Source organism: Phalaenopsis equestris, unplaced genomic scaffold (assembly GCF_001263595.1).
Source record: "Phalaenopsis equestris unplaced genomic scaffold, ASM126359v1 Scaffold000224, whole genome shotgun sequence".
NCBI lineage: Eukaryota > Viridiplantae > Streptophyta > Magnoliopsida > Asparagales > Orchidaceae > Phalaenopsis > Phalaenopsis equestris.
This window is the reverse complement of record NW_018164666.1, coordinates 7,042,769-7,053,075: the sequence shown is the minus strand read 5'-3', so window position 1 is coordinate 7,053,075 and position 10,307 is coordinate 7,042,769.

Below are 10,307 nucleotides of genomic sequence, written 5' to 3'. Positions count from 1 at the left end.
GATCATGTAATTATAGGCTCAAAATCCTAGAAACTTTAATAAAGTTACTTATTAGAAGCACACTTTATATGATTCATTTTTTTATTGTAGTGGTAAGAACACAAGAATACAATTCTTAAATCATTAAATATGTTCTTCCCTTCTTCTAGAACGAATTATTAACATTCCCTTATATTTGATATGGACAAGCATTTCGAGCATTCAGGTCATTGTCATTGATATTTAAAAATCAAAATTTTTAAGACCCAAGAGTTGTGACATTGAAGTTATAAATATTGATAAAAGTTTAACATGCAATATACTTCTAATTCTCTGGCATCCAATAACTCATACTTGAATGAGAATATTGTTTTCAAACTTTACGCACATACATCAACGAGCTTGCTTAGTATTATAGTACATCAAGTTATATTTTGGGTTTAAGGACTATCACTTTTGAGGCAGTTCCAGCATGTGGTTGGGACGTAAATGATAAATTCATTTTCACTTAAAAGAGAAAAAGTAAAAGGATACTAAGGAAATATATATCTTCTTAAGTTGATTTATTTTAGCTCATTTCAATATTGACATGTTTTGCTTCAAAAGTTTCTATAGATTTGAAAAAGTCCAATTTTGAATTTTGATATTAGGCTGAAAATTTCAAAGAAATTGAGTACAAGAATGAATTTTCTTTTTGAAGATTCATTCAACATGTATAGTGTAGCAGTTTTAACATTCAACTTCGCAAAAGGGCTTGAATTGAGGTCTACACCGTCATAGCCGTACCCCGAGTCGATCATGGCCAAGCTAGCATTGCTTTCGGAATCCTCCAGGTTGACATTCATTCCTGCAACACAGGGTCGTATCCTATTGATATGGATATTCCCATGGCGCAGACCGTCAACCCGCACTGTGTTTGGACCTTAAGTCCAAGACTCAAATAAACAAATTTCATTCTGGAATCACTCTGCTTGATGATACGTAGAAGGTTTGGCCTCTCAAACTCTTTTGAGACACATGTACGTTCAATACGGGGATCCAAGGATCGTGACCTGCATATTCGATCCTCTGGAGGTCCCACGAGGCCCGAAACCCCATTTGCGAGCTTCTGTAGAAGCCCAATTTTTACGAGGTATGACATAACCACGTAATTTAAGCTTGACCAAGCCACTGCGTCGCCACACCTAGTTAGTGGCTTGATCACATCTAGTTAGTAGTGTGACCGCGCCTAAACCGGGAGTAGCCTTGTCGAGATCTCCATGAAGAACATAAAAGGGTTGTGGTCGGCTTGACCACGCCGTCCAAACAGAGACTATGACATAATTACGCCGCAATATGGATATTCACATGCCCAAATCTCAGTTGACGCTCGAGTTCGTCGACCGACATGACCACGCCGGTAAGTGGCACGACCACTCTACCCAGACAGAGCACCTGACATAATTATACCAACCCTCGAAAGTGGCCATGCTAGGCCCTGATCTGTGACACCTTGAACAGTGACGTGACAATGTCCGAGACCGACGTGGTCACGTTGTCGTGACCTGTTTAATGAATTTGGACCTCTGATCCTTGGAATCCCGTCGACAAGGTGACCATGATCGGTGGCCAATGCTCTATTGTTTGATTTTTCACCTAAAAATGGCATGGGAGGTATTTTTGGCCCATTCAAAATTGGGAAAACGGCTTTAGATCCTTGGACTAACTTTCTATAGTTAAATAAGCCATGGGGGAGTGAAGATTCAAGGAGCTTCCAAGAGGATTTCTAGAAGGATTCTTCTTCTTCCTCCAAGCGAAGGCTAGGGAAATCATTTTCTTCATCTTTCCTTCCATTTCTCAAGCCATCTTCTTCGTCTTCGGTGACATTCCAACAAGGCAACAAGGAAAGCTTCCTCACTTCTTTAGGGAAGGCCAACTCCAGCAACCTTCTAGTTCTCTCTGATGAGGGGAGCTTCCTTACCACTTGGGAGAAGGAATTTGGTCATCTTCTTTTTCTCTGACAACATTCTGACAAGAAAACGAAAAAAAGCTTCCTCGCATCTTTGGGGAAGGTGAACTCCGGCAAGGTCATCATTCTCTCCTACCACTAGGAGAGTTCTTCCCATACACCTTCGGACTTGAATCAGCCACAGTGATGGTATAACCTCCCCAACGTTTGCATTTTCTTTCATAGCTGAGAGTAGAATTTGATAGGTGTGGGTTTTGGTTACCCACACGAGATAGGTTTGACCAACCATTCGGTATCGTCCAGCTCAATCCTCCGCCTGTTATCGGACGAGTTGATTGGCCAAACAATACCGGTCAACTCGGCCATACCCTTTTGATTGGCCAAATTTGTGATGTCGGCGTGGGTTTGATCGCCTTAACTAGGTAAGTTGGTCTGCTGACACTAGTCGACACAGCCACACACATATTGATTGGATGTTTATTTCCTAGAGGAAACTCCCAAAGATTAGATGACCTTTGTGATTCTCCACAAACTCATGAGGAAAATCAATCCCATTCATTTTTAGCACAAAATCCCAACATTCAGGGTCGTTGTAATCACGCGTTTGCGCCGGTGATTTCGCTCCAATGATGGAGGGGAGCGGAATCCATCAATTTGGGCATAAAGAACGAAAAGTTCCAAGACTTTAACGTTTCCTACACTGTGAAGACTTTTCCCTTTGAAGTTTTTTTGTGTCGAGCAAACGGAGGTGGTCGTCGACGCTTTGTAGCAACGCCCGCTTTGCCAAAAATGGTGCAGCCATGTCGTAAATGACATAGCCTTGTTGACCACCCCTCCGACACGACCCATAGAAACCAATGACTTGCATAACACGACCAACTCGATGACCCGCTCGACCGCTCCATCCCTTGCCCATCAACTACCTGTTCCACCCAATGACAACCCACTAACATGTTGAACTCATTCCACACGACAACGACTAGCTGACCCACTGTTGTCTTTGCCCCCGGATGTTGTCGCCTCACCGGCCGGCACCGGCACCTTCGCTGCAAAAATAATTTATGTATGAAGACCATGAGAATCAAACACGGGTCACGAGGAGAACCGCACACCTGCCAACTGAGCTGCAACTAGGGTTGTTAACAAGTCGAGCCTGAGCGAGATTCAACTTGGCTCGTGTTCGAAATGGCTTGTGAACAGTGTGTTCTTGTTTGGCTCGAAAAACTTATTCATGTTTGTGTTTGGTTTTTGTCCGGCTCGAAATTGGTCGTTAGATTATAAATCTATTATAATAATTTTTCTAAAAAAGCTTTTGGTATAAAAATTAATTAATTACAATTTATAATATTTAATTTTATTAATATTTATTTTGTATTTATTTATTTATTTATTTTTCAGTCAATTCGAGCAGTACATGAGCGAACAAACTTTTGTTTGTGTTTGGTTTGTTTACATTGCGACCTTAAAAATTTGTTCGTGTTACGCTCGCTAATTTTAACGAACGAGTCGAACACGAGTTGCTTAACGAACCAAACAAGACTTGTTCGCGAAGAAAGAGCCAAATTGAAAGCCCTAGCCACAACTCTTATATATATATATACATACATACACGCACACACACACACTAATTATAAATAAAAAATGGATTTTGGTATTTTTCAGATGATGAAATTGGCTTCACAAATTTTGCTATCGAGCTAAGTTTTTCATCATTTGACATGAACTTCGAGGTAATTTTTTTAACAAAAAATGTTCAAACTCAGATTAAAAATCATCTAAAAATTTGATTTCAACAAACTTATAGTCCAGCTAACCAACTCGACGAGACGAGTGTAATGAAACTAACATTGATCCAATTTGAATCAAATTAAGTTGTTGAACCATTTGTGAAAGCTTGTGATGCCTAATTGCAATGTCAAAGTGATTTCAAATTTAACAAGCTTATAGTAAAATAGAACGCCTTGATGAGTCAAATCCAATGAGCACAACACCACTCAATTATGACAAAGATAAGACACCTAAATATCCATAGAATGTTGTCTGATCAAAAGGATCAGTCTGGATCGTTTGATGGAGTGATCAAAATTCCTTCACAATTTGTTTGGAGAACAATCCTAGACTCTATAAATTGAGGCCCACTCCTTTCATGAATGTGATGAATGATTGAGCTTGGAGAAAGTTCTGGAAGAGAAGGACTTGAAGTCCAACGTTCAACAATAAAGACCCATTGATCGCTTCGCGCTCCTATAGTCATCGACCACCATCGAGCACCGATCTCCGGTCGTCATCGACCACCATCAGTTGTCCCCTGCTCATTACAACGAAGCCCCTTCAGAGCACAACTTACATTGCAGGGTAATGAAGAACATTGCAGAGGAATGAAGCATCCTAGTAATTTACCTTGAAGAAGATGTAGCAATTCACTCTGAAGATGGTATAAAAATGCTCCAAAAATGGTGCAACGCGTACTCCACATATATTGTAGCAACGCGCCCTGAAGATGGTGTCACGACACACCTCGACGAGGTGTAATAATGCACCCTGAATATGGTGCAATGACAAACCCCACATACGGTGCAACAATTTCTTCGAAAGATAGTGTAACAACACAGTTCACAATAACTATTTAGAACCATCATACTCAGAATATATCGACTTTCTCCGAACTCCTGAATCTCTCTCCTTGCAACCTACTACTGTGGCCTACGTGACCAAGTAAAAACTATGTGGTTCATAACTCATGCAGATCCCAACTCCATTTTCTGCGGCCTACAGATATTATCAATACCCATGCAACTCTGAACTCCGTCCTCTGTGCACTGCAAACGTTATCACAGCTCATGCAACTCTCAACTCTGTCCTCTGTGACCTATGAATGTTATCACAGTTCATGTAGCTCTCAACTCTAGCCTCTATGACCTACATACATTATTATAGCTCCTCATTATGTCCTATGTGACCATCTACAACCAACGCTCTTGAGCAAACATCTACAACCCACATGGTAACTACTACCATGACTTTCAACTACGGTTTTCATGACAAGTAAAATCTACAACCACAGTTTAAAATATTCACGACAGACTACTACCTACATAGCAATTTATTACAGTCTTCGCGGCCCGTTACAACAATTATTTTTAAAAACTTTTGCACATCAACTTTGTACTCCATCTTTTCTAACTTGGGAGAAGAGTGAACATTTGTACTAACAATTACATAGTGGATTATTTCAACTGGACTAGACCATGTGATTTTTTTTCCTTTTTATTGATTTTTCACGTAAAAAATTGAGGTATCTCCTCATGAAATAGTGGTGTGACCACGCCCGAGCCCGACGTGGTCACGTCTTCGCAACCTGTTTCATAAATTTGGACCTCTGGTCCTTGGATTCCCGTCGACAAGGCGACCCTGATTAGTGGCCCATGCTCTATTGTTTGGTTTTTCACCTAAAAATGGCATGGAAGGTACTTTGGGCCCATTACAAATTGGAAAAGCGGATTTGGACCTTTGGACTAACTCACTATAGCTGAATAAGCCATGGGGGAGAGCTCATTTGCATAGCCATTTGGTGAAGAGAAGAGATGGGAACAAGGTGAAGATTTAAGGCGTTTCCAAGTGAATTCTAGAAGGATCCTTCTTCTTCCTCCAAGAGAAGGCTAGAGGAACCATTTTCTTCATCTTTTCTTCTATTTCTTAGGACATCTTCTTCGTCTTCGACGACATCTTAGCGAAGGCCAGCTCCAATAACCCCTTAGTTCTCTTTGATGAGGAGAGAATCTTTACCATTTGGGAGAAGGAATGTGGTCAGAGTTCATCTTCTTCATCTCTGACCACATTCCAGCGAGGCAACGAGGAAAGCTTCCTCACACCTTTGGGGAAGGTGAACTCCGACAAGGTCTTTATTCTCTCATACCACTAGGAGAGCTTCTTCTCAGACACCGTTGGACTTTGATCAGCAACCGCAACGGTACAACCTCCTCAACCTTCACATTTTCTTTCTTAGCTAGCCCTAGGAGTAGAATTTGCTAGGTGTTGTGGGTTTTGATCATCCACACAAGGCAGGTTTGACCAACCATTCGATATTGTCTAGCTCATTCCACCGCTCGTTATTAGACAAGTCAATTGGCCAAACAATATCGGTCGGACCGACCAAATGCCTTTTGATTGGCCAAAGTTGTGATGTCGGCATGGGTTCGATCTCCCTAACTAGGCAAGTTGGTCTGCTGACACTAGTCGACACAACCACACACATTTTGATTGATTGTTTATTTCATAAAGGAAACCCCCTAAGATTAGATGACTTTTGTGATTCTCCACAAACTCATGAGAAAAATCTATCCCATTCATTTCTAGCACAAAATCCCAACATTCAGTCATTGTAATCATGTGCTTGTGACTGCAATTTTGTTCCTGAGACGGAGGGGAGCGAAATCCGTCAATTTGGGCATAGAGAACAAAAAATTCCATGAATTTGACGTTTCCTATACTGCGAAGACTTTTCCCTTTGAAGTTTCTTTGTGTCTGGCAAACAGAGGTGGTCTTCTTCGCTTTATAGAAACACCTACTTTGCCAAAAATGGTGTAGCCATGTCGTAAATGAGATAGCCTTGTTGACCACTCCTCCGGCACGACCCATAGAACTGGATGACCTGCATGACACAACCAACCTGATGACCCGCTGGACCGCTCCATCTCTGGCCCATCGACAACCTGTTCCACCCAATGACAACCCACTAGCATGTCGAACTCATTCCACACGACAACGACTAGCCAACCCACTGTTGCCTTTGCCTCGGATGTTGTCGCCTCACCGGCCGGCACCATCACCTTTGCTGCAGAAATAATTTATGTATGAACACCATGAGAATCAAACACGGGTCACGAAAAGAACCGTGCACCTACCAACTGAGCTGCAACTAGGGTTGTGAACAAGCTTGAGAGCCTGAGCGAGCTCAAGCTTGGCTCGTGTTCGGCTTGTTTGAAATTGGCTCGTGAACAGTGTGTTCGTATTCGGCTCGAAAAACTTATTCATGTTCATGTTTGGCTTTTGTTCGGCTCGAAATTGGTCGTTAGATTATAAATATATTATAATAAATAATTTTTTAAATAAAATTAAAATAATAATTTTTCTAAAAAAAGCTTTTTTTGTATAAAAATTAATTAATTATAATTTATAATATTTAATTTTATGAATATTTTTGAAGTATTTATTTATTTTCGAGCCAATTTGAGCAGCGCACAAGTAAACAAAATTTTGTTTGTGTTACGTTGCGAGCTTAAAAATTTGTTTGTATTTCACTCGTTAATCTTAATGAACAAGTCGAACACGAGCTGTTTAACAAGTCGAACAATACATGTTCACAAACAAAGAGCTAAATTGAAAGTCCTAGCTACAACTCTTTTCTTTTATATATATATATATATATATATATATATATATATATATATATATATATAGAGAGAGAGAGAGAGAGAGAGAGAGAGAGAGAGAGAGAGAGAGAGACACACACACACACACAGTGTATAAATAGAAAATGGATTTGGGTATTTTTCAGACGATGAAATTAGCTTCACAAATTTTGCTCTCGAGGTAAGTTTTTCATCATTTGATATGTACCTTGAGGTAATTTTTTAAACAAGAAATGTACAAACTCAGATTAAAAATCATCTAAAACTTTGATTTCAACAAATTTATAGTCAAATTGACAAGCTCAACTAGTGAACGAGACGAGTGTAATGAAACTAACATTGATCCAATTTGAATCAAATTAAGTTGTTGAACCATTTGTGAAAGCTTGTGATGCCTAATTGCAATGTCAAAGTGATTTCAAATTTAACAAGCTTATAGTAAAATAGAACGCCTTGATGAGTCAAACCAATGAGCACAAGATCACTCAATTATGACACCGTTAAGACACCCAAATATCCATAGACTGTGTTGTCTGATCAAAAGGATCAGTCTGGATCGTCTGATGGAGTGATCAAAATTCCTTCACAATTTGTTTGGAGAACAATCCTAGACTCTATAAATTGAGGCCTACTCCCTTCATGAATGGGATGAATGATTGAACTTGGAGAAAGATCGGGAAGAGAAAGACTTGAAGCCCAGCGTTCAACACCAAAGACCCATCGAACGCTTCCCGCTCCTATCGTCATCAACCACCATCGAACACCGCTCCGGCCGTCATCGATCACCATTTGTTGCCCCCTGCTCATTACAACGAAGCCCCTTCAGAGCACAACTTACATTGCAGGGTAATGAAGCACATTGCAGAGGAATGAAGCATCCTAGTAATGTACCTTGAAGAAGATGTAGCAATTCTCCCCAAAGATGGTATAACAATGCTCCAAAAATAGTGCAACGCGTACTCCACATATATTGTAGCAACGCGCCCTGAAGATGGTGTCACGACACACCTCGACGAGGTGTAATAATGCACCCTGAATATGGTGCAATGACAAACCCCACATACGGTGCAACAATTTCTTCGAAAGATAGTGTAACAACACAGTTCACAATAACTATTTAGAACCATCATACTCATGATATATCGACTTTCTCCGAACTCCTGAAACTCTCTCCTTACAACCTACTACTGTGGCCTACGTGACCAAGTAAAAACTATGTGGTTCATAACTCATGCAGATCCCAACTCCATTTTCTGCGGCCTACAGATATTATCAATACCCATGCAACTCTGAACTCCGTCCTCTGTGCACTGCAAACGTTATCACAGCTCATGCAACTCTCAACTCTGTCCTCTGTGACCTATGAATGTTATCACAGTTCATGTAACTCTCAACTCTAGCCTCTATGACCTACATACATTATTATAGCTCCTCATTATGTCCTATGTGACCATCTACAACCAACGCTCTTGAGCAAACATCTACAACCCACATGGTAACTACTACCATGACTTTCAACTACGGTTTTCATGACAAGTAAAATCTACAACCATTGTTTAAAATATTCACGACAGACTACTACCTACATAGCAATTTATTACAGTCTTCGCGGCCCGTTACAACTATTATTTTTAAAAACTTTTGTACATCAACTTTGTACTCCATCTTTTCTAACTTGGGAGAAGAGTGAACATTTATACTGACCAACATAGTGGATTATAACAACTGAGCTTGACCATGTGATTTTTTTTTTCCTTTTTATTGATTTTTCACGTAAGAAGTTGAGGTATTTCCTCATGATTACTTTTTTATCTGTGTGTGTTGGATCTTTTTCAAGACTCGGATGCTATATTATTACTAGATCTACCACTACAAATCTTCTGGCAAGCATGAATTATTATTATTATTATTATTATTATTATTATTATTATTATTATTATTATGTAGGGGTAATGTGAGGGTAGAAGATGGTGGTTCATTTAATAATAATGATGATGCAAAAAATAAAAATGCAATTAAAAAATAATGAATACTTTAAATGAAAGAAGAACAAATAAAAAATAAAACAGAAACTTACATCTACCCTAAACCAGAGAGACGATAGTAGCCGATGGTGAGAAAAATTGTTGTGAGGGCCGTGTGAGGTTTTCGATAAATTATTAAGTGTGATTGATCGCACGTCCAGACGATGGTTCGGATGCCTCCACGTCCTCGTATATTGCACGACGACCCATCCTAACCGCATCTAGATGTGCAATTAGGACAGTCAAAACACTTTGTTGTTCGTGAACAACTCGTGTTCGACTCTTTAAATATATTGTTCTCGATTTGATTGCCAAGCAAATGAGCCTAACACAAACAACATTTTTCACACACGCATTTCGTTGGATAGGTGCCAAGCAGATATCACACTGAATATGGTAATAGTTACCAAATTCAGCGGGTTGCCAGCAACACGGCATATAACTGACTGATTTTGTCGGTTTTTAATTCTTTTATAAAATGATATTTGAATATATTAATCATTCAATTTTTAAACTATCAAAGATTTTTTGTAAGAGTAGCAAATAAATTATGAAAAAGTTAATTAAAAATCGATAAAAATCTAATCTTACCGTATAAAGAAATAGATACAAATATATTATTATTTTACTCAAATGTTATTATAATTTGATCTTCTGCCTTGCACTGCTTATCTGTAACTCAGAGGACTAAGGCAATGTGACATATTTTAATTATATATTAATTATAAATGAAACGACGGTCTGATATTTTCTCCTTCATCGAACAGCCAAATTTGCAAACCAGGCAAGCGTCAATTAGCAAACCTGGCAAGCGCAGAGTTAAGCGTCAATTAACTACAGCTTCATGTGCTTTGCATGTCTTCCTCAATTCCTCTACTTAGATTCCACTCGTCTTTTTCTTCTATAAGACAAAAACCTCTCCGTTTACTCTCTGCAACAGCTATA